The 20,705-nt window shown below is 34.5% G+C and overlaps 1 protein-coding gene across 1 annotated transcript in view; it reads left to right on the forward strand.

Moving 5' to 3' along the window:
• LOC129004260 (V-type proton ATPase subunit B) overlaps positions 1 to 20,705 on the forward strand; it is a 50,671-nt gene that overhangs the window by 28,009 nt on the left and 1,957 nt on the right. The gene's annotated exons all lie outside the window — the stretch shown is intronic.

Consider the following 20,705-nt stretch of genomic DNA (forward strand, 5'->3'; position numbering starts at 1 on the left):
GAAGTATGGGGCTCTGCAGCAAGAACACACTTAAGTAAATTAAACACAATCCAGAACTCAGCCCTAAGAACTTGCTTAGGATGCCTTAAGACAACCTCAGTGCGAGCAATGGAAATGGAAATAAACATCGAACCTTTGGAAACATTCATCCAGAAAATGATCTGGCACAAGTTCCTTCATATATCTGCTGACCCTACATCAAATCCAGCTCTCAGACCAAACCTACAAGAGGACCATCACAAATCTTCCTTCAATCACCAAACAACTTTAATAACTGTTAATACACCAAACGTAACACCAGTGCCCTACCCAACTGTCAACTCCATCCCGCCATGGAATTTTTGCCCACCAAGGATTGAATTGGACCTCCCTGAAATGACATCCAAGAAAGACTCAATAGAAATACAAAAAGCTGCTGCCCTCGAAATCATCCAGTCAAACTACGAAGATTATTATAAAATCTACACTGATGGATCATTAGACCCTGCAGAATCCAAATCTGGAGCCGGTTACTTTGCGGAACGTTCCAACGAGTCCTTCTTTGTTCCGGCGAATTCATGTTCCAGCACTGACACAGAGCTCCTTGCCATCAACGCAGCGGTTGCCCACTGCATGGTTATTGAAAGCCAAAAGATTTGCATACTCAGCGACTCTAAAAGTGCATTACAACTACTCAAGCAATATAAACCCTCAAGCTACTACCACAGAATTCAAGAAATCTTTCATCTCCTGAATTTGTCCACAGACAAGGAGATTTGTTTCCAATGGATACCAGGTCATTGCGGACTGCAAGGAAATGAGAAAGCTGATAAGATTGCGAAGGCAGCCACCAACATGCACCCTATACCATCTAAGGAACTAACACTTACCAGCTGCATAGCCGCATCTCAAAGACTCTTAACGCAAAAATGGGTAGAGAAGTGGAAAGATGAACCAACTGGTCGCCATCTGTATGACCTGCTCAAGGAACCCAACAATACAGACATTTACAAAAACTTGCCAAGATCTGTGTCAACATTTGCCTCAAGAGCTAGAACAGAGCATATTGTAACCCAATCATATCTCTTTCGCTTCCAACTCGCTGAGTCACCCCTGTGTCTGGTATGTCAAACGGAAGAAGAAACGTTGCAACACATCCTCCTTCATTGCACTCGCAAGTTGGATATCAGAGATGAGCTGAGGAAGAGACTCCAACCTGACTGTACTCTTGGACGAATCCTAACTGATCCCACCTACTGGAGACTGGCCAACCTTGTATATGAGAGACACCGTGCGGTCGGCATTACCTGAAGCTGGATGCACGTACCAAGAAGTAAGAAGTAAGTAAGTAAGCTACCAACGGTTCTAAGGAAAAGAACCAGTACCTACGTAAGAACCTACCTAAGAACTATAGTACATCCGACCAATTAAATACATTAATATCTAGTCCCGAGGTTATTGATCTCTTGCTTTTGGATTTTCTCGTAAAAAGTTATAGCGTAAACTTATCGGTGTCAGTTTGAAAAAAAAACAACCTTACCCAAACAACTTTTTGTTATTTAATAGATTACGCATTCTCTAAACAATGATTAGTATATCTATTAACATTAGAAGGAAATGTGACGAAAATCACACAATGTTGGGGTTTTGGTCATTTGTAATTATATTTCTTAAGTAGGTAGGCCATGTATTCTATGGAAAAGTACCGGTATCAAGAATCGTCGTCAAAAAGGTTGTTATGAATAAATATGTAGGCTTACGTACCCAAGATATGAGCTATGGGCCTATTGGCTGTATGGTCCAGCGATTGCATCACACGGTGAGTAGAAACAGAAAGTGACACATTGGAAAAGCGAGTTTAGCACTTCCTCTGTTAAACCTCTGTTACAATCACCCACTGCAGTTGTGATTTTTTACTTTACACTTTACACAACCGCCATTGAAGCGCCATCAATGAGTGGAAACCTTTTTTGTAAGCTATTGGCGACGATCATTTCAGTGTCCAGCCCTATACAACACTGATTCAAGGTCTTCTTTCTGGTTGTCAAAACTCAAGAAACATTTTATACTCAAAGAATTTCTGGTTCCGATTTGGACGATGTCTAGTTATTTAATTTCATTTACGGTTACACTATTAGACTATATTATTGCACTTGCGATTAATTAAATCCGTTATGTAAGAAAAACGTTTTTAATCTCACTTGGTTGGGATTTGCTTTCAAAACGTGATTCGAAATGGTTGCGGTATTTGTAAACAACATTTGTAAACATATCATTGACAGCTAGAAAAAATAATCTTGATCCGAACAGCTGTTCGTTATTTCATAGACGATTATGTGATTAAAATTGAACGAAAATTTGACAAAAATCGCACAAAACTGCATTTTTGAACGTCCGTAATTTTATTTACAAAGTAGTGAGGCTATATTTAAATCACTAAAGACACTCTGGCCAATCCAGTGAATACATTAAAATGACTTGGATCTTGATAGGTACTCTGGTTTTCACGGAGAAGATTGCGTAAAATGCCATCTTGAGTGTTACAGACAAAGGGAAAGACAGACAGACAGACAGACAGAAATAGAGATAAGACTCGTTTCTGCTTCTTTAATGTATAAAACGTAAAAATAACCTAAAAGTATATAATTCTGAGCAAAGTACAGACAAAACTCTAATTTTATTTATATAGATAATGCATTTATATATATATAAGTCTATATATATATATATATATATATATACTTTTGTGCCCACCCGGTTTGGCAGTCAGTGCGCTGGTAATTTACTCGGTGTGGCAGTCACCCGCCCGAAAGCCAGTCAGCTCTCCCATAAGCCAGTCAGGTATGGCTTCCCGTGCACTTTATACGTATGAAAACAGCAAACCGGTGCTGCTGCCTGTGTCGATAAGCGTAACTGCAATACCAATGCGGAGACTGTCTCATCGTGTGTTCTATCGTGGAGTAGTGTAGCCAGTACGGCACCCTACCCTACTTTGTAGCGGTAAAACCCAGCGGTCTGTAACCTTCGTTTACTCCTTGTTACTATTTGTGTTGGGATAGTGATTAACTACGTGTTAATGTTTAAACATGTTCATACTCCAAATAAATATGATGCACCTCTAATAAGGATCGTCGAATATTAATTAATTATAATTGGTTGAATCTTGATCCTACCCGTTCATCATCTCATATTTTAAGTTATTTTAATTATTTTTACCTTCAGTTGAAATTTTAGTCAACTTCTCCTTTATACAATATTTTTTATCCTAGTATTTACAGAGTTTCCACGGACCGGGAACTATACGGATTTTCTTTATCTCGAGAAATATACGTGAATCTTGTCCGAGATACTGGAACTGTTTTTTACGCAATTGCGTAACGCGAAGGAGTAACTATTACATATGACAACGATATTATTCTATCTGATAAGAATAACCATGAAACTACACTCGAAAGATAAAATATTTTTATAATAATTTCAATTTTACAAACAAACTATTACAGGAATTATATTTTGGGACGGATGAATGATAAGGAAGCAACAAAAAGTGGTCACGAGTGCAAATACGGGGGGGAGGGGGGTACAATATAACGAACGCCAGAAACGATTATTTGTTTACTTTTCAGATTCCTTATCAAATCTCTCTCTCTCTCTCTCTCTCTCTCGCTCTCTAACAATGTACAGATTGTGGACTTTACGATTTAAGTTTTCCTGCAATTATTTCAGTTCAATCCCATACCTATCCTTATGGTTTCCTATCTATTATTTTTCAAAATAAATAGTAAAGCAGGTTAAACTATTTTTTATTTTATTTTCTTGAAACCAAACACTCTTTACCATCCGGTATTCTGCAGAGTCAAATGTTTAACACTGTGTTTATAAAAATTGAATGGCCACACAATTTTGTGTTTTATTTTTTTTTTTACTAATAGTAACTGGGATATTTATATATACCAATAAGTGCTGCAAGCTGTAATAAATGCTGCTGATTAATATCAAAATAAGTTATAATTTATTTTGTATAATACATCGGTCATTGAATACAAACCATAATGGGTTTTCTATTTGTAACTTTAACTTGCAAATACAGTAGAACCTCGCTTAACTGGAGTCGCATCATCATGATGCCTATATATTATATAACCTCACAAATCCCAAGAAAATGTTTTATTAACTGTGTTTTTCAGTCTAATATTTCGATATGAACGATATATTTAACTATTTACGGTAATTTTTATGTGCAGTAGGTTCCCAATTATTGAAATATTACAGTTCATTTAACAAAAATAAGATGGAAGCAAAACGGAGAAATATCGATCAGTATCGTCAAGGTCAACCTATACGCTCGCACCTACAGACTGACGATCTTGCACTGACACTGACATACTGACAATCGTCTGCTTCTGTCTGCTGTCACAACACTACAATTTTTTGTGGTTGGGTCGTTGGGTGATTAGTAACCATGACAACTTGTGGATGTAGAGAAACCAAAGAAAGAATAGAACAAAGAGAAATAATAAGAGGTGTTTTACATCATTTTTATCTTTATCTTATTTTTATCATTGTTATTATTACCAGAAAGACTTAAGTACAGTACTATGATTTTATGGTGTTTTATGAGTTATTTAATATTTTTATCCCCATACTTCTGTTCTGAAACATCATGTAGTAGTAGCCTAGGATGACTACGGTATCAGTAGTCTTCTAGTCTACATTTTCATTTTGTTTTGTTCTTTACGTGATTTATTGCTGTACAGTAAGCAAGTTTTGTTTTGTTTGAGTAAGCATACGGTGTAGTTTTTATTAGTAAACCAAGGTTAATGACTTAACATATCACGGTTGCGCAATACCTATTGTATTTTGACTATGTAAAATGCAAATTTATAATCACGTTAACGTCCATTTATATAGTGTCCCGGAACGGCATTGTTCCTGAGTAAGAAACATATAAATATCATATTTAAATTATCCAGAAGTCCTTAGTTACTCACACGGGAAAAAAAGTTTTAGGCCTAAATCATTTGAAACCTGTACATTACATATTTTTGGTCGAGTTTTTGACCACTGGACGACCACTAGTTAAAGTTAATTGTATTACAACAATCTTTATAGTAAGCAATATAAGCTTGAATCGGACTTATCTGCCTTCAGCTAATCCATCATATGATAGTACGTTAGAGAGTATGCCCATGCTGAAGTTTTACTTATACTTGAAGAATGACTTAATTTAGTACCAAGAAATAAATCACACCCCTTACATACACTGTGCTGTTTTAATGCTGTGTAGTTGATTGCTACTGTATTAACCTGTGATCGCATATTAATTCATTCATTAGGAACGTATTTAAAAAAATACTACTTTTATTTTTTTAAATTTCTATGATTTATTTACAATAACAGAAATGTGTAAGATTAAAATAAATTAATGTGTTGCATTGTCCATTTAAAGTTACATTATAGTAAATTAAAATTCCACTGAAACTTAAACAATAAAAGCCGAAATTAGTTATAAAGAAAACACGAGTTTCCTTTATATTGCTTTTACAATCGAAATATACATACTGAGCCACGGCTCGGTCCCCCGGTACTTTTCATTTTAAATATTCAAATAAAGTCGATTATTTTTAATGTTTTATGAAACGTGACATAGCAAATTTCCACTGAACTTTTTTTGTCGGCTACTACTTTATTTTATTTTTTGGTCAGGTTAGTTTAAAATCAGTGGATTCTGTATACAAAAAGTGAAATGTTCTAAATCATATTTTTTTTATTTTTGGCTTATGTACGTAATTTAAATTGTACGAGAGGGGCTTCCCACCGTGCCGGATTGCGCCGTGCGGGCATATTTTGATCCAGTGGCGGGTGTTTGGTGTTTTGAATAAGAATACTGAATTGCTCGTTTTAAGATCGTATCATTACAAATCCTATCATTTTAAGATTTGCTTACACTTACGAGAAATGCATTTTCCATTTGTATATTTCTCAGGTACAAATTTTATGAAATAACGTACATTATTGCGTTGTTTGACAAGTAGCTGGGGACCGAGCTTTGTTCGGGAAACTTTACACTTTGAGAGTATTCCTTGGTCAATGTAATGCTATCCCAAAAATAATAATTTGCGGTATTTTTTTTCTTGACATTTAACTTCTATTCAAATAATAATATCATATTTTACTGAAATGATGAGATAGAAGAGTTTTTAAAAATTTGTTTGGTTCCCCTAAATGGCCGAAACTATAGAAATTACCCAGTATTTTTCACGCTGAATTCAAAGAAGGCTATTAGTAGTATGAAAATCTTCCCACCTTCCTTCCTTTGAAGTATTAGTCACTGCAAGAACTTGGACTCGCTCCAAAACCAGAACCGAAACGTTTAATTTACCCTCAATTTTTAAAATGTAATAAGTTACAATTTTCTGGAAACTCAGGACACTTTCTGACTGAAAATAATTACGGTTGATCCTTGTTGGTGAGTACCAAAAAGGAACCTTAGGTATAAACATGGTTGTATATCCAAGTTTGGTTGTCCTTGATATTGCAATATTTCATTGACACTGACAAATTAGGGCTAGGCTGCACTATAAGTTAATTGGGAGTTTATTTGATATCTAGTCCTAAGCTTATAGCCATCTTAAGGCAAACATAACCAAAACCTAACCACAGACATATAAATATAAGTGATATAAATATAAACACTCATCCTCTGTAGGCCTAAAGCTACCTATCTATATTTTTTTGGGTTAGGATTAGTACTTTTTTGAGAGAGTGTCATTATGTACTGAGCACACTTAGATGATATAGGGTATCAGTGATTTATGAAATTATTTATTTATAAAAAGCAACCTAACGGAGTTACCTTAATGATGCACCCAGTATTTAATAAAAAAATTAAAGCTTATGCCTATGTATATTAGTTTTAAAACAGAGTAGAATAAGGCACCTATAATCTAGATTAGGTATTGATTAGTGTTAATAAACTAAACATGGATGAACCACTAAGTCAAGCTACTAATCCAGTTGTTCAGGCTAGGCTAAACTGAACTCTGAAAGCATCCATCTCAAAACGGCCACAACTTAAGAACAGATCCTAGAATTTGATTTATTTTAAACTTTATTTTTCTGAAATAGATAGCTAAACTGTCCAGTGCAATCATCCCACACTGCAAATAGCAACACTCAAACTTAGTTAGGTAAGCTAGTGGTAGGTTGCAACTAATTATTATCCCTGTGACCGATTCAGTGTAACATCTGACATCAGTCAGAATCAGACGACATTATTGACAACGACACTCGTCGTGTCGTTTCTTTAATTTACGGTATAATATAGTATAAAACTTCTACCATATCCATAATAATGTTCTACCACTGCACCTAAACAGCAGAAAAAAGCAAATCACCAAATTCAAATCACCAAGATTACAATATGACAAATTATTTATAAATTAATAATTTATTTTTATAAAAAAATACAACCGACTTCAAACGCTCTAAAAAGAATGAAATAATTTCAATAAAGTAAACTTTTGTATTAGGCAAGCTCACGTATTTTAAGTTGGCGCGGCTCTATGATGATTTTTGATACAAAATTGAAAGAGGGTGTCCATATTGCAGGTGACTATCTATAACTAAAGGTGTTAATCTGCATGTCTTTTTCATAGTTATGCGTTAAGTGTTATTTTATTACCGTAATCAAAGATCGGCATTATAGTGGTATTAACGAGTATCTTTAAAAATATTATAACGCATTTAAATGTTTCTAACTTGAAAAAGTAACGTTTTAATACTAAACTAGCTTCTTTCCCCTATCATAATATCAAACTAAATTATTTTCATATTCATATAGAACATTTGTGTGTGTTATTTTCATAATGCATTTATTCTGAAGTAAACATAAAATACAAGAAAATATTTCCTTTAATATATAAACAAAACAGTTCAGTATGTTTTTTTATATACAGTATTTATGTTATCCAGCTATAATTTATTGATTTTCAAAATACACACACAATATTTAATTTCAATCATATTTGCAGTTTGAGCCACGCCGACTTGAAATACGTGAGCTTGCCTAATACAAAAGTTTACTTTATTGAAATTATTTCATTCTTTTTAGAGCGTTTGAAGTCGGTTGTATTTTTTTATAAAAATAAATTATTTCATGATTTTTAGTGACTGTATAATTTTTTATATATTAATTACCTACTTGAGGTTTTTTGATAAGCAAAACTGTTTGAAACAATCAAAAGTTCCACAGAACAATCATTATTTTAAAACTGCTTGAGTCACCTGTTCAGGTTACATAATCAATGGGTATGAAAATAAACATTTTTAGATATTCCTTAAGAAAGAAAGAGTTGTCCATTACATTAGGCCTAATGAAAAACTAATTGTCTTTTCTAGATATATTGAAATGTCAGACATCATCGTTTCCTGCAATCGGTGTACTTCTACATTATAAAAAGAAATACAGTAACGTCTCAAGCCTTTTGGAACAATATGAAAGTTATTCCTCAGCTACCAGCACTAAAAAATCTCTCAAAGTGGAAAATTGGTCGTTAACACGTATAGCACCTTTCGTATTGTACCTTTGGAAAATATTATATGAAAGATTGGTTCAGCTAAAAGTGGTGTAAGTCATGTAGGGGGTTTTGTTTGCTCAAGATATAGCCTAGTCGAAATTGTAAATCATCTTCCTCAAAGGACTTTCCGAAGCAGGCATTATAGTATTGATATGATATAGTAACTGGGTAGGGAATATCAATAAACATTCCACATCTGCAAATGCATGTTTAGTAATTAAAATATTTAACACTTTTAAGACAATTGACAATTATGCACCGTCACACTTCTTAGGTCGTGTAAGGAATAATTGCATTTAATTTATATTTAGAACTGTTTTACGAATGCTTTGGTTTTCACAATACACCTTCATTTGTCACTATCATACAGCTATTCACTGAAACATATATGTTTTTGTAAGTCAGAAAAGTCAATACTAAAAACAGAATTACTGTATACACAAATCAGGTCAAACGTTAAAATACATTTTTTTATAGTAACCAAAACAAAATGCATTTTTCTCAATGTGTCACATTTAGGCTCCATGGCAAGAAATAGTTTATTGATCAATATGAAGCAACTGTTTCATGAAGAACTGTCTGTAGCTTCATTTAAATGGTTTCAACTAACAGCTGTAGGAATGTTATTATTATTTATTACCTTCTCTGCACAAATGTAAATAATCTGCACAAATGTAAACAAAATAAATGTTGAATATTTAAGGTTTTCAGAATTTTTCACCGAAACAAATATTATACTTAAACATAATATATAAGGTACCAAATAGAAACTCTTCTGGTTATTTTGGTGGTGGAACCACACTGATCGGTAAAAGAATCACAGAGAAATTGGTGAACATACATAGAAAAAAAAAAACATCGCCACAAACAAATTGAGAACCTCCTCCTTTTGTTGGTAGTGGGGAAGTCGGTTAAAAACAGTATATCTTCTGTGCCAGTAGTTGATGCATGATTGAACTTCAAACAAACACACAAACACACAAACTTTCACATTTATAATATTAGTAAGATAAGATGTATTAATTAAATATTAATTACTAGCTGTGTGCCCGTTCTACGCACGGGGATCCTCTAGTGGTCAGTTGAAACCTTCCTAAATAAAGAAAAACTATTGGTTTGCATATTTTCAGATATGCTAGCCAAACTATTATATACAAACAAATACAGTATCTGACAGTTTCAAGTAAAAAAAAATGCGTAATAGATCTATGAGGGGTACACTTCCATATCTGTTGGCACAAACAACTAAATTAGTAATATTGATTATTCGATTGTTTAATTCCATATAACGTTTGGTTAGTTAGGTTAGGTTAACCTTACCTAACTAACCAAACGATATATAGTTAAAATACTATACCTCAACCTCGCCATTAAACATTCAGGTTGGAAATTTCACTATCAAAGGTGCTCTTGGCCTGTCCGTACGGAACACTGAGTTATATGCGCTACCAACTTATGAATAATTGTTTAAGCCTACGAACCCAAGAGATGGATAATTGGTCTGTTGGACGTATGGTCCAGCGAGCAGCACATAGCGTTGAGAAGACACATTAGAAATACGATTTGAGCATAATCCGTAAACCTCTGTTACAATCACCCACTGCAGTTGTCTCTAAACACTTTACACAACCACCATTGAAGTGCCGTCAACGAGTTAAAACCTTATATGTAAGCTATTGGTAACGCTTATGTAAAAAATGTAAGTTTCCCAGGCATATAGAACACTGAGTCAAAGTCTTTTCCCCGGTTATAAACCCAAAACTCGATAGAAATTCTATACACAAAGAAGCTCTATTTTCATTTACGGTTACCCTACACATTATTGCACTTGCGATTAATTAAATCCGTTATGTAAGGAAAAACGGTTTTAATCCAACTTGGTTTGGATTTGCTTTTGAAACTTGATCTGAAATGATTGCGGTATTTGTAAACAATATTCAATGTAAACATATCAGTGACAGCTAGAGAAAAATAATCTTGATCCGAACAGCTGTTCGCTATTTCATATGATGATTATGTGATAAACATTGTGAGAAAACTTGACAAAAATCGCACAAAATTGGGTTTTAAACGTCCGTAAGTTTTTTTTACAAAGTAGCGAGGCCATATTTCAATAGCTAAAGACACTTTCGCCAATCCAGTGAATACATTAAAATGATTCGAGGATCTTGATAGGTACTCTCGTTTTCAGGAGAAGGCCGCGTAAAATGGCCTTTGGACCGTGACAGACGGAAGATAGACAACAACGGAATTGAGATAATAACGGAATTGAGATGAAACTTTTTTCGGATTCTTGAATGTTTAAAACGTAAAAATAATCTAAAAGTTGATGATTCTGAGCAATGTACAGACAAAACTCTAATTTTATTTATATAGATTAGTACCTGTGGTGATTTTTATTAGAAATTTATTGAAGTAAATAAACAGCAAAGTTAAAAACCATCTGACCAGTGTTTTTATTTAAAAAGTACGTAGGCCTATTTGATTGGCTTTGTTTTCTGAACTAAAATATCTATTTCCTGATCTATTTTTAGTTCCTGTTTTCGAAACATAATTTAGCAAAACAATTATTTATTCATTAAACAACTTGATCGAAAAATTATTTCTAAACATTGGAGGACAATTAAAAAACTTTTGAATTCTAATAAACCTAGCTGCCGTACCTGTGTTTTACATCGGAGAGGATTTTGAAGAGAAAAAGTTTGATACACGTCACATATTTCAAATCCCACTCCAAACACGTCATGTTAATACGTTTACTTCCTTAAATTAAGAATGTCAGAATCTCCAATTAACAGGCCCGTAGCAAAAGTTAAAAGTTTCACAAATCGAATCGTTTCTACCTTTTGGACCGCAAAATCAAAGAACTTTATTGACAGCATTTAAAGCTGACTTCGTTAAACATTCTGTTATCTACATTCTTCAAAAATGTAAACATTGTGAAACTTTGGAATCCCATGGGGCGTAACTCAAAGAAAACACGATAAATGCAATCGGTATATTTGTTAACCAGGTACAGGGCTACCTCTTGAATTGATATAGATAATAAATCGAAAAATAAAGAAATATAAGTTGATTGATTATTGGCTATTACAAAAGGGTAAACAATCAAGGAACATGATTTAATTAAGTAACCACACATCACTGAGTCTATATCTTCATTCTTTCTTGTAAAAATCGCTTTGATTGTGGCTATATAAAATAAGAAAGTAATATTTCACTGTACAACGAGCTCAAAAAGCTCGAGAACCAGCAATAAGATGGAAATAACCGGCAGAACCTTTAACTATCCACTGGCTCGCTAGTCGCTACCCCAGGTCGGTCGGTAGCCGGGTAGCCCATCAATGGAACCCGTTAGGCTCGCCCCTACCTCTCGCCACAAAAGAGACAAGAATTTTGCCTTGTTCCACACGCCTTTGATTGTTTGAGGCGGGAAAACTATTTGTGTGCTACGGCCCGCGCAACACAGGATATTGTTTTCGTATTAGTTGGCCTTTTTCCAAGATGACCGTGACCGTTAACTTATTTTATGGACTCCCTTGGAGAATAATTCAAAACTACAAAGAACATTTCTAATCCCACAGTATACTAGCTATTTAAATTATAAACACTTTGGTGTTTGAAAAATATTTTTGGACGATAAATTTTGCAGCTTTTTGAAATCATCCAAGATGGCCGCTTGCCTCCAAGGACTCAACAATAGGCCTAATTGTGCGACTATAAAGCAATAACTTCCCACCTTACGCTTGCGAATTAGTACGGTACATATTTGTATCCACAGTTGCCAGGACGACTATTAAGACGACCAAAGATTACATTGACATTTAGGTATTTAATCTGTAGAATAGTAATTGTTAAGTAATCTGGAAGACAACTAATTAAAATGAAGTGCGAAAGATGGGTTATGAGAGTGCTCAATGCCTGAAGCATAATCCATTTGTTTGAGGTGCGGATTTTCAAGCTTGTAGAACAAATAAATATCACAAAGTAGAAGGACAGGGGTGAAAGTGACTGAAGTGACGGGATACCCGGGTGGATTTTCAGTGACTGGATTCCAGTGGTATGCGGTAAAACATATAGTGACTGGCTTAGCAGCACAAATTTTACGTGACTGGCTTTCCCATGCAAATGCGGTGGTGACTGCATTAGCATAGCATTTTTTACGTAATTATATTTTAGTATTTTTAAGAAAAAAAGAGATATATACGTTCAGATATGTCTAGGCTTAAGATATTTACCAACATATATTATATATATATCATAGTCTTGAAATATATTGGGGGGTGCAACTGACTGACTTCCAGTGTATATTTTATGTGACTGGCTTCCCGGGCGCGGCCGTGTATATATATATATACATATATAAAAATTTGAACGAATGGTGTTTTTGGCCTCTGGGGACATCAAAATGAAAAAGTAATTGGTCCCGGGTCTAGGTCTTACCGTGCCACCTACGGTAATAGCTACTTCCCTATAGGGAAATTCGCTAACATAAAAAGTAGACAGATTGACTATAGCCCGTTAGAAGACACATTAAGTAAAATTCAATCTTGCAACCTTTTAGGAATAAAATTAGATTCAACCCTAACATGGTCTGATCATATAAATCAATTGGAATCAAAGCTTAATGCAGCATTTCACGTTACTTTAGTGCTTTCAAAATTAATAGATGAAAAAACTCAGATAATGGTATACTTTGCATATGTGCACTCTAAAATTGGCTACGGTATTGAGTTCTGGGGAAATGCCACTGATAGTAAAAAAATATTTTTTAGATATAAAAGAGAATTATAAGAGTTATTGCACAAGTTAATCCAAGAACATCTTGTAGAAATTTGTTTAAAAGAATGAAGATTTTACCTGTGCCCTCTTTGTATATATTCAACACTTTAATCTTTGTCAAAAAACATTTTTCTTTTTATGAAGAAAAAAGAACTAACTCCCAATACAGCTTTAGGCCCTTGAGCTCTGTGTTGCAGTACCCCATACATAAATCTGCTGCTTATGAAAAGAGTACTTTTTATATGGGCCTCAAACTGTATAATAAACTTCCTTTATCACTGAGAGAGGTAGAATCATTTAAAAAGTTCCGGTTACACTTACTGTCTTACCTGTTAGACAATTGTTTTTACAGAATTGAGGAATTTTTATCAGTCTGATTGTAGTAAACATAACTTATTGACATTGATATAACTTATTCGTAAACTTTGCTAATAACCTAACTTATTTTATACTTGTTTTTCAATACTGTTCAATACTGTTAATACTTTATTCTTATTATGTTTATTACTATATTTATTATTATGTTGCTTTTATTCTATACTAGTACACAATGTATATTTTGACAATTTACCTGCCTGCGTGCAGAAGCACTCCTTAGGCGTTATGTGATGTATTTTAATAAATAAAAATAAAATAAATAAATCAGAAAGTCGTGCTCCTGGTTTTAAAATGTGTAAGGACCGAGTAACCATTATGGCTTGTTCCAATGCTGCTGGTAACCATAAGCTTCCTCTTATGATGATAGGCAAAGCTGCTAAGCCTCGAGCCTTCAAACATATAAACATGAAATCACTTCCAGTGTATTACAGGAACCAGAAGAGAGGCTGGATGGACGGGAAACTGTTTAAAGAATGGTTCCATGACCAATTCGTACCATCTGTTAAACGGTTTAGCCAAGAAAATTACATTCCCCCACGTGCTATTCTTTTGCTAGATAATGCACCGTCCCACCCAGACGTCGACAAACTTTAACTTACATGTGGCGAAATAAAGGCAGCCTTTTTACCTCCAAATGTTCCATTATTGCAACCAATGGACCAGGGGGTTTTGCAGGCTCTGAAGATTAAGTATCGCAAACACAAGTCCCTAATTGAAGATGATACTATCCCCTTGGTTCAAAAAATTAAACAGACAAACGTAAAGGATGTTGTGTATTGGGCAGCTGAATCTTGGGAAAATGTGACAACTGGAGCGATAACAAAATTGTGGAAAAAGTTGTGGAAATCGTTAGATTTTGAAGAAAATCCTACCGAAAATGACCCAGTTAACTTGTTACCAATGATTCAAAACATTCCTGGTTGTGAAAACGCGGTCGAAGAGGACGTGGATGAATGGATGGCGGCAGACGGTACTAGTGCAGAGACTCTGACTGACGATGACATCATAGCAGCAATGACACAAGATCCTGTTCAGGGAGACGAGGGGGAGGGTAGCGATGACGAGCCAGGAGGCGGAGGAGGAGAGGAGAAAGTGACACACAATGAGGCAGCTGCAGCGCTTGACCTTGCCCTTCGCTACTTAGAACAACAGTCTACTGCCACGCCTGCAGATGTGATGTCATGAGAAAATGGCGGAACTACATGGCAAAAAACAGACTTACTAAACTGCAGCAAATGACAATGCGGGATTTCATGTCCAATAACAAGTAGGCCTAACCAAAGTTAATTTTTCAGTACGGTATGTGCAATATTTCTTACAAAATAATTCTTTGTTTTATTTGTTTTTTTTTATTACGATTTGTAAATTTAAATTTTACGTAATAAACAAACCATTGTATTCCTTAATTGATTACTCTGTTTATACTTCATTTCAAGATATTTTACCTTTCCCATTGCGTTTTATATAGTGCAAATTTATCAAAAATAATATCGGGAACGTGTTTGGATTAACCGTGTTCGGATTAGCGGGACTCAAGTGTAATTTGTTTTAATTGTAAAATTTAACTTTTATATTAATTTATTAGAATTCATTTCCTACTACTGGAACGTTAGTTATTAATAAATAATAATAATATTACCTTCTTCCGTTCCAAATGATTGTAGTTATTTACGACGCGTTTCGTCAGCACAGTGACATCATCAGGTATCTGCTATCGCTTCGTCTTGAATATATTAACATAAAACAGTCATTGCACAATACACAAACACACATTTAATACATTTAAAGACCGGTCGTTGTTGTCGTCGCGGTGGCCACAACTCACGTACGCACATGACTAATTCTGGGCGACGACTTTAAATGTGTGTTTGTGTACTGTGCAATGACTGTTTTATGTTAATATATTCAAGACGAAGCGATAGCGGATACCTGATGATGTCACTGTGCTGACGAAACGCGTCGTAAATAACTACAATCATTTGGAACGGAAGAAGGTAATATTATTATTATTAATTTATTGCTTAGCTAATAAGCTAAAAGGTGGTGCAAAAACCAAGTTTCTATCTTTAAAATTAAGTTACAAGTGTTTAAATAATAACCTGCAAAATTGCCTATTTTCGCCCGGTCATCCATTACCTACTGCTTATTCTAATTAAACCTGTCACCTTAAGAAAATTGTCCAGAATTTCCTCAGGGCTCAAAGAGTTAAAAGTGACATCATCTGCACACAGGCAGATATTACTACTAGGTATACTAGTTCAACATGGAATTGACATATCCCTAATAAAAATAAGAAATAAGATCGGACCCAAAATAGACCCTTGGGGTACCCCATGGTAAATCTCTGTAAGAGGAGAAGTCTAAAAGTATAAATATGCCAACTGTTGTTTCACCTTTGTCAATAGAGTTTATTACACATTAAATAAAATTGATTGCTGCAGTTGTAACTGATCTTCCTGATCTGAAGCCATGCTGATTATTATCATGTAATGAATAAGTTTCCAGATAATTCGTCAGTTGTATGTAAACTGCTTTCTCATATATTTTTTAAATGGTTGGTAGTAGTGAAAGAGGACAGTAGGCTAATTGGTTGTTTTTTTAGTATCATTGTTTTTATAAAGAGGAATTTTAGCAATTTTTATTTTAGAAGGAAATAATCCACTAACAAAAGATGAGTTAATTAAATGCACAAGAGGTTTCTTTGTCAATACATTATCTTGAGCTGATTCTGACATATATGTAACACGAGTAGGGAAGTTTACAAGATATGTCATGCTATATACCTGTAGTACATCATTTAGCATTTTCCTGTTAGTAAGTAGTGTCCAGTACATTAATATTTTGTCTCCAACAATTACAATATTTTAAAACTGTTTTAACAAAAATTTAATAAAGAGTCAAGCTTCTCTAAAATGGGATTAATTTTTACTGAAGGGGACCAATATATTACTACTAGTAAAATTTTTTAACTATTATGCTTGTACTCTAAAATACACATGCTTGTACTTAAATTCTTTTTCACAAAATTAAGTCTATGTTGGTATTTTCCAAAATATTTACTTTTCTATGTTTTACATTTCCATTTATTTTCCCAAGAATCAAGACACTACCACCACCAGATCTACTTCTTGCAAAAGATGAGTGAACACAATTGTTGTTTATATTAAATCTCCTGTCATTTTGTGCTCTTTAATTAATATTAAATCGGGATTTAATTCTTCAACTGTGATCTGTAAAGAATGTATTTTAGATGGCAGGTGTTATATATTTAAATGAAATATATCTAATTTAAAGCTTTTGTTGATTCAATTTATGTGATTTCTTTTGGCATCTGGGACAAGTTTTTTGAAGGCGGTTTGTTTGTTACAGTTGGTGGTGTACAAGATATAACATTGCTTACTTTATCCTTAGCTTCTAAATTACAATTAATATTCATATTTGGGGTTTGAGGAGGGAGTTGAAGTGTACATAGGGCAGAGAGTCCATGCATTACGCCTGCACCAGATACTGCACTGACACTAGCACACCTACTGACAGCCAACCAGGGCCGCGTTAAGGGTCAGTGGAGCCCTGGGCAAACTCAAAATCAGCACCCCCCTTTTTTCTAAGGTGCGGGCGGGCAGTAGTGGTACGGCACCCGCCAGGCGCCCCTCAACCACCAATCCCTGGGCATATGCCCAGTCTGCCCGTTTGTAAAAGCGGGCCTGAAGCCAATCCTCCATCACTTGACACAGTTGAAGGTGAAATTCACAAACTGGACTGGGAGGTATCATTTTCCTTTTGTAGTTGACTGTAGACTTAAACATCTTTGTGAACTGCTGTTGTAGTTCTGGTTGCGTCAGTGTGTTGTGGGATGTTATGGATACTAGAAGTTTTGACAGCGAAAGCTTCTCTGACACGTGTGACAAACGCGAAAGGCCATATCTAATGTTGGTGTTGGTTTTTTCATCTGAAGTTATGATGATAACTGAAGCATTAGTTGAACTTTGAAATTTCGCTATATTTTTTGCAAAGTGTGCAGGTGTGTCGATCTCTCGAGCATCCCATAGTAGAACAAATTAGGGTTTTCAAATTTGTTTATTAAATTCTTTTATTAGTGGATCAAAAGCATTGTAAAATATGTACTTGGTATTTCTTGGTTTTTTGTAGTACTCTGATTTAGTGACCATGCTAAAAACTGATGGCCTATTGTTAACTTTCTGCTGTGTTAAATTAGAGTTACAACAAAATTAGAGTCCGAAGCACATGGTTTACCAAAAAACTCTTTAAAAGCTACAGCTACTCCTGCACTCATGTTTTTTTCATGTGTGAAATCGGCTGAAATACAATGAGCGAAAGCAGCATCTACATTAAATTTTTGTTCTTGAATAACAACTTTCATGTCAGCCTCAATTACAGTAATTCCAGGGTCGTCTTGATTTATCACTGTAACTGTTTGATTTCACAGGAGTGCTGTGGTTGTACCAGAGTTCAGGCTATGTGTACTCGTGAGAAGAGAACAGTAGGCCTAGCGTTTTTTTGGTTGCTGGACCACTTTTCTTTAAATAGTCAATTATAATATGTGCCAATTTAGTTATGCCTTTGTTATTAAGGTGCAGTCCATGGGATGTGTAGTGATATCTTTTGAGTTAACTTAAATTGACTAGATGCACATTGTCACTTCTAGCTGTTAATTCATCGAGATACTGTAGTTGTTGACTGTCTGTAGATTTAGTTTTTCAAAGTGATTCATAGGCCTGTCATGTCTTGTTGGTACATACTGGTCTAGATTTGCTAATTTGGTTAAGTTTGTTTTCTTGGTGAACATATATATCAGATAGGTTTCCATTTAGACTGTCATTAGTGCCTTCAAGTATGACTAAAGGGTAATTGTTGTTATCTATGGATGCTGAGTCCACAACCTACAATAGAGTGGTATTGGCTTGTACATAGCCAAACGTGTTTATTTCGTCCAAGCTGTAGGTTTCAATCTTGTTGGCTACATGTCTACCTTGACTGTCCGAGCAGAATGTTAGATTAATATCAGGACATGTAATTATAGTTCCTTGGCTAGTTCTTCTTCTAGGCCTAGTGTTATCAATCTGAAGAGCTGCAGGCTTTGATATGGAGTCTTCGGGTGTCATGAGTTCTCTATTGAGTCTATTTGCTTTTCTTAATATCCTGGTTACCTTGGTTGTCGAGAACAGCAAACTTATTTGTTGTTACTATTTCAGGTTCTTTTGTCAATGCCTCTTTAGTTGGAATATGATTTCTTTTAGCTCTAGGTTGTATTTGGGTCCAAGATTGTGAATTAGGTGTAGCCAAAGTTTTCTCTGTATTGCAAGACCCTTTATTTTCCTTGACTTAACTATCTTTTTAATCACCAAATTTTAAAATAATTTGTTGTTTAATGTTGTGGAATCATGCAGGAGATATACTAATACTGAGCGTTTTAATATCACTTCTTCATTGATGAGTTTACTATCCTGGAGATACTGTACATTTAATGACCCAGTAGTGATCATGTCATCTACTACAGACTCTACACCCAGCAGGAGATCACACCACAGTCATAGCTGTTCAACTGCTGCGGGTCATTCAATGACATAAATTCAGTCATGCATGGTTTTTCACCAAAATAATTTGAGAGCTTTTGAGCAACCTTCTTTGCAGCAGACAAATTGGCATTGTTCAAGGAGTCAAAATAATAGAATTTATTGTTCTTTCTGTTTAATGACAATACACTCCGCATGGCATTACACAATTAGTGGGAACCGCTAATTACACTGCTATGATCTTCAGAGTCATTTATTAGTGTTAAAATAATATGTATGTTTTTAATTTACAATGGATCTAGAAATTGGTGAACATCCATTTTTTAGTTTTTTTACTGTATTGACAATTAATGGGTTTATAATAACCCATGTCTTGGTTAATAACTTGTTACTTAACATATCAAGACTGGCCTCAACACAGCGCAGCTATAAATATTTACAACTTAAACTTTTCAATGCCCTCCCTGAAAATGTACGCAACTTGCCTATTAAGTCACTGAAAAATGTATTGACCGATTTTTTGAACAGAAAGGTTATCTACTCTATCGAGGAATTTTTATCTTTCAAACATGATGATTTTCTGTAAAATTCTAATTGTTAAGTAGGGTATTGTTTCTAAAGTATGTAATAATGGTTTCATGAACTGTGATATAATAGTCTTTCATAATAATGTTATTTCTGTGAACTTTATTTAAATATTTATTGTTATTTAGTTTTAAGCTGTATCTCACTGCCAATTTTAGCCTTAATTATTTTGTTATAGGCACTTACCCAACTTGTTTGCTTAACCATAAACAATATTATTATCATCATTATCAATACATCTCAAATACTTTTGTACAAAAACCCAGTATTATTAGTTTATTAGTATAGCATGTTCATCTATTCACACTTGACTCTGTACATTGTACTTTGAATTGTATATTATCTCCATTGACCTGGCCTATTGTATGACATGTATACTTAATGGCAATAAACTATTTGAATTTGAATTTGAATCAAGATATGGTTGAATAGTTAGATCAGTTAACCAATTTGTGCCTAATAATTCAGTGGTGATCATTGATTTGCTCATTGTGTTTGATTTAGTCTGTGTCCCAGTGGATTTGTGGAGTGTCCCAGTGGAGTGTTTCGTAACACCTCTCTGAGTTGATTGAACTCCATGAAGTGTTATAAAAATGTTTTGAGTGTTCCGTTACTGTAAAACGATGATTTTTACAGTTTATTCATCAATTTTCACAACCAATTCATCTGACTTAGCCTACCTCATCATAAACATTGGCTCCGCCATTTTTATAATCAATGCACAACAGCCTCTCTCGGCTTTCTCTCATTATTCCTTGGCCTTACACATCACAAATCTGTTGATAAATTTCAATCGGTTTGTAATTTTTTGCCAACAATTACTTTATTGCACAACACACTTTACAACTGCTGGGATTTACAATTGTTG

The sequence above is a fragment of the Macrosteles quadrilineatus genome, unplaced genomic scaffold, assembly GCF_028750875.1.
Source record: "Macrosteles quadrilineatus isolate MER2022 unplaced genomic scaffold, UCM_ALF_1.0 Scaffold_1__1_contigs__length_201487025, whole genome shotgun sequence".
Lineage (NCBI taxonomy): Eukaryota > Metazoa > Arthropoda > Insecta > Hemiptera > Cicadellidae > Macrosteles > Macrosteles quadrilineatus.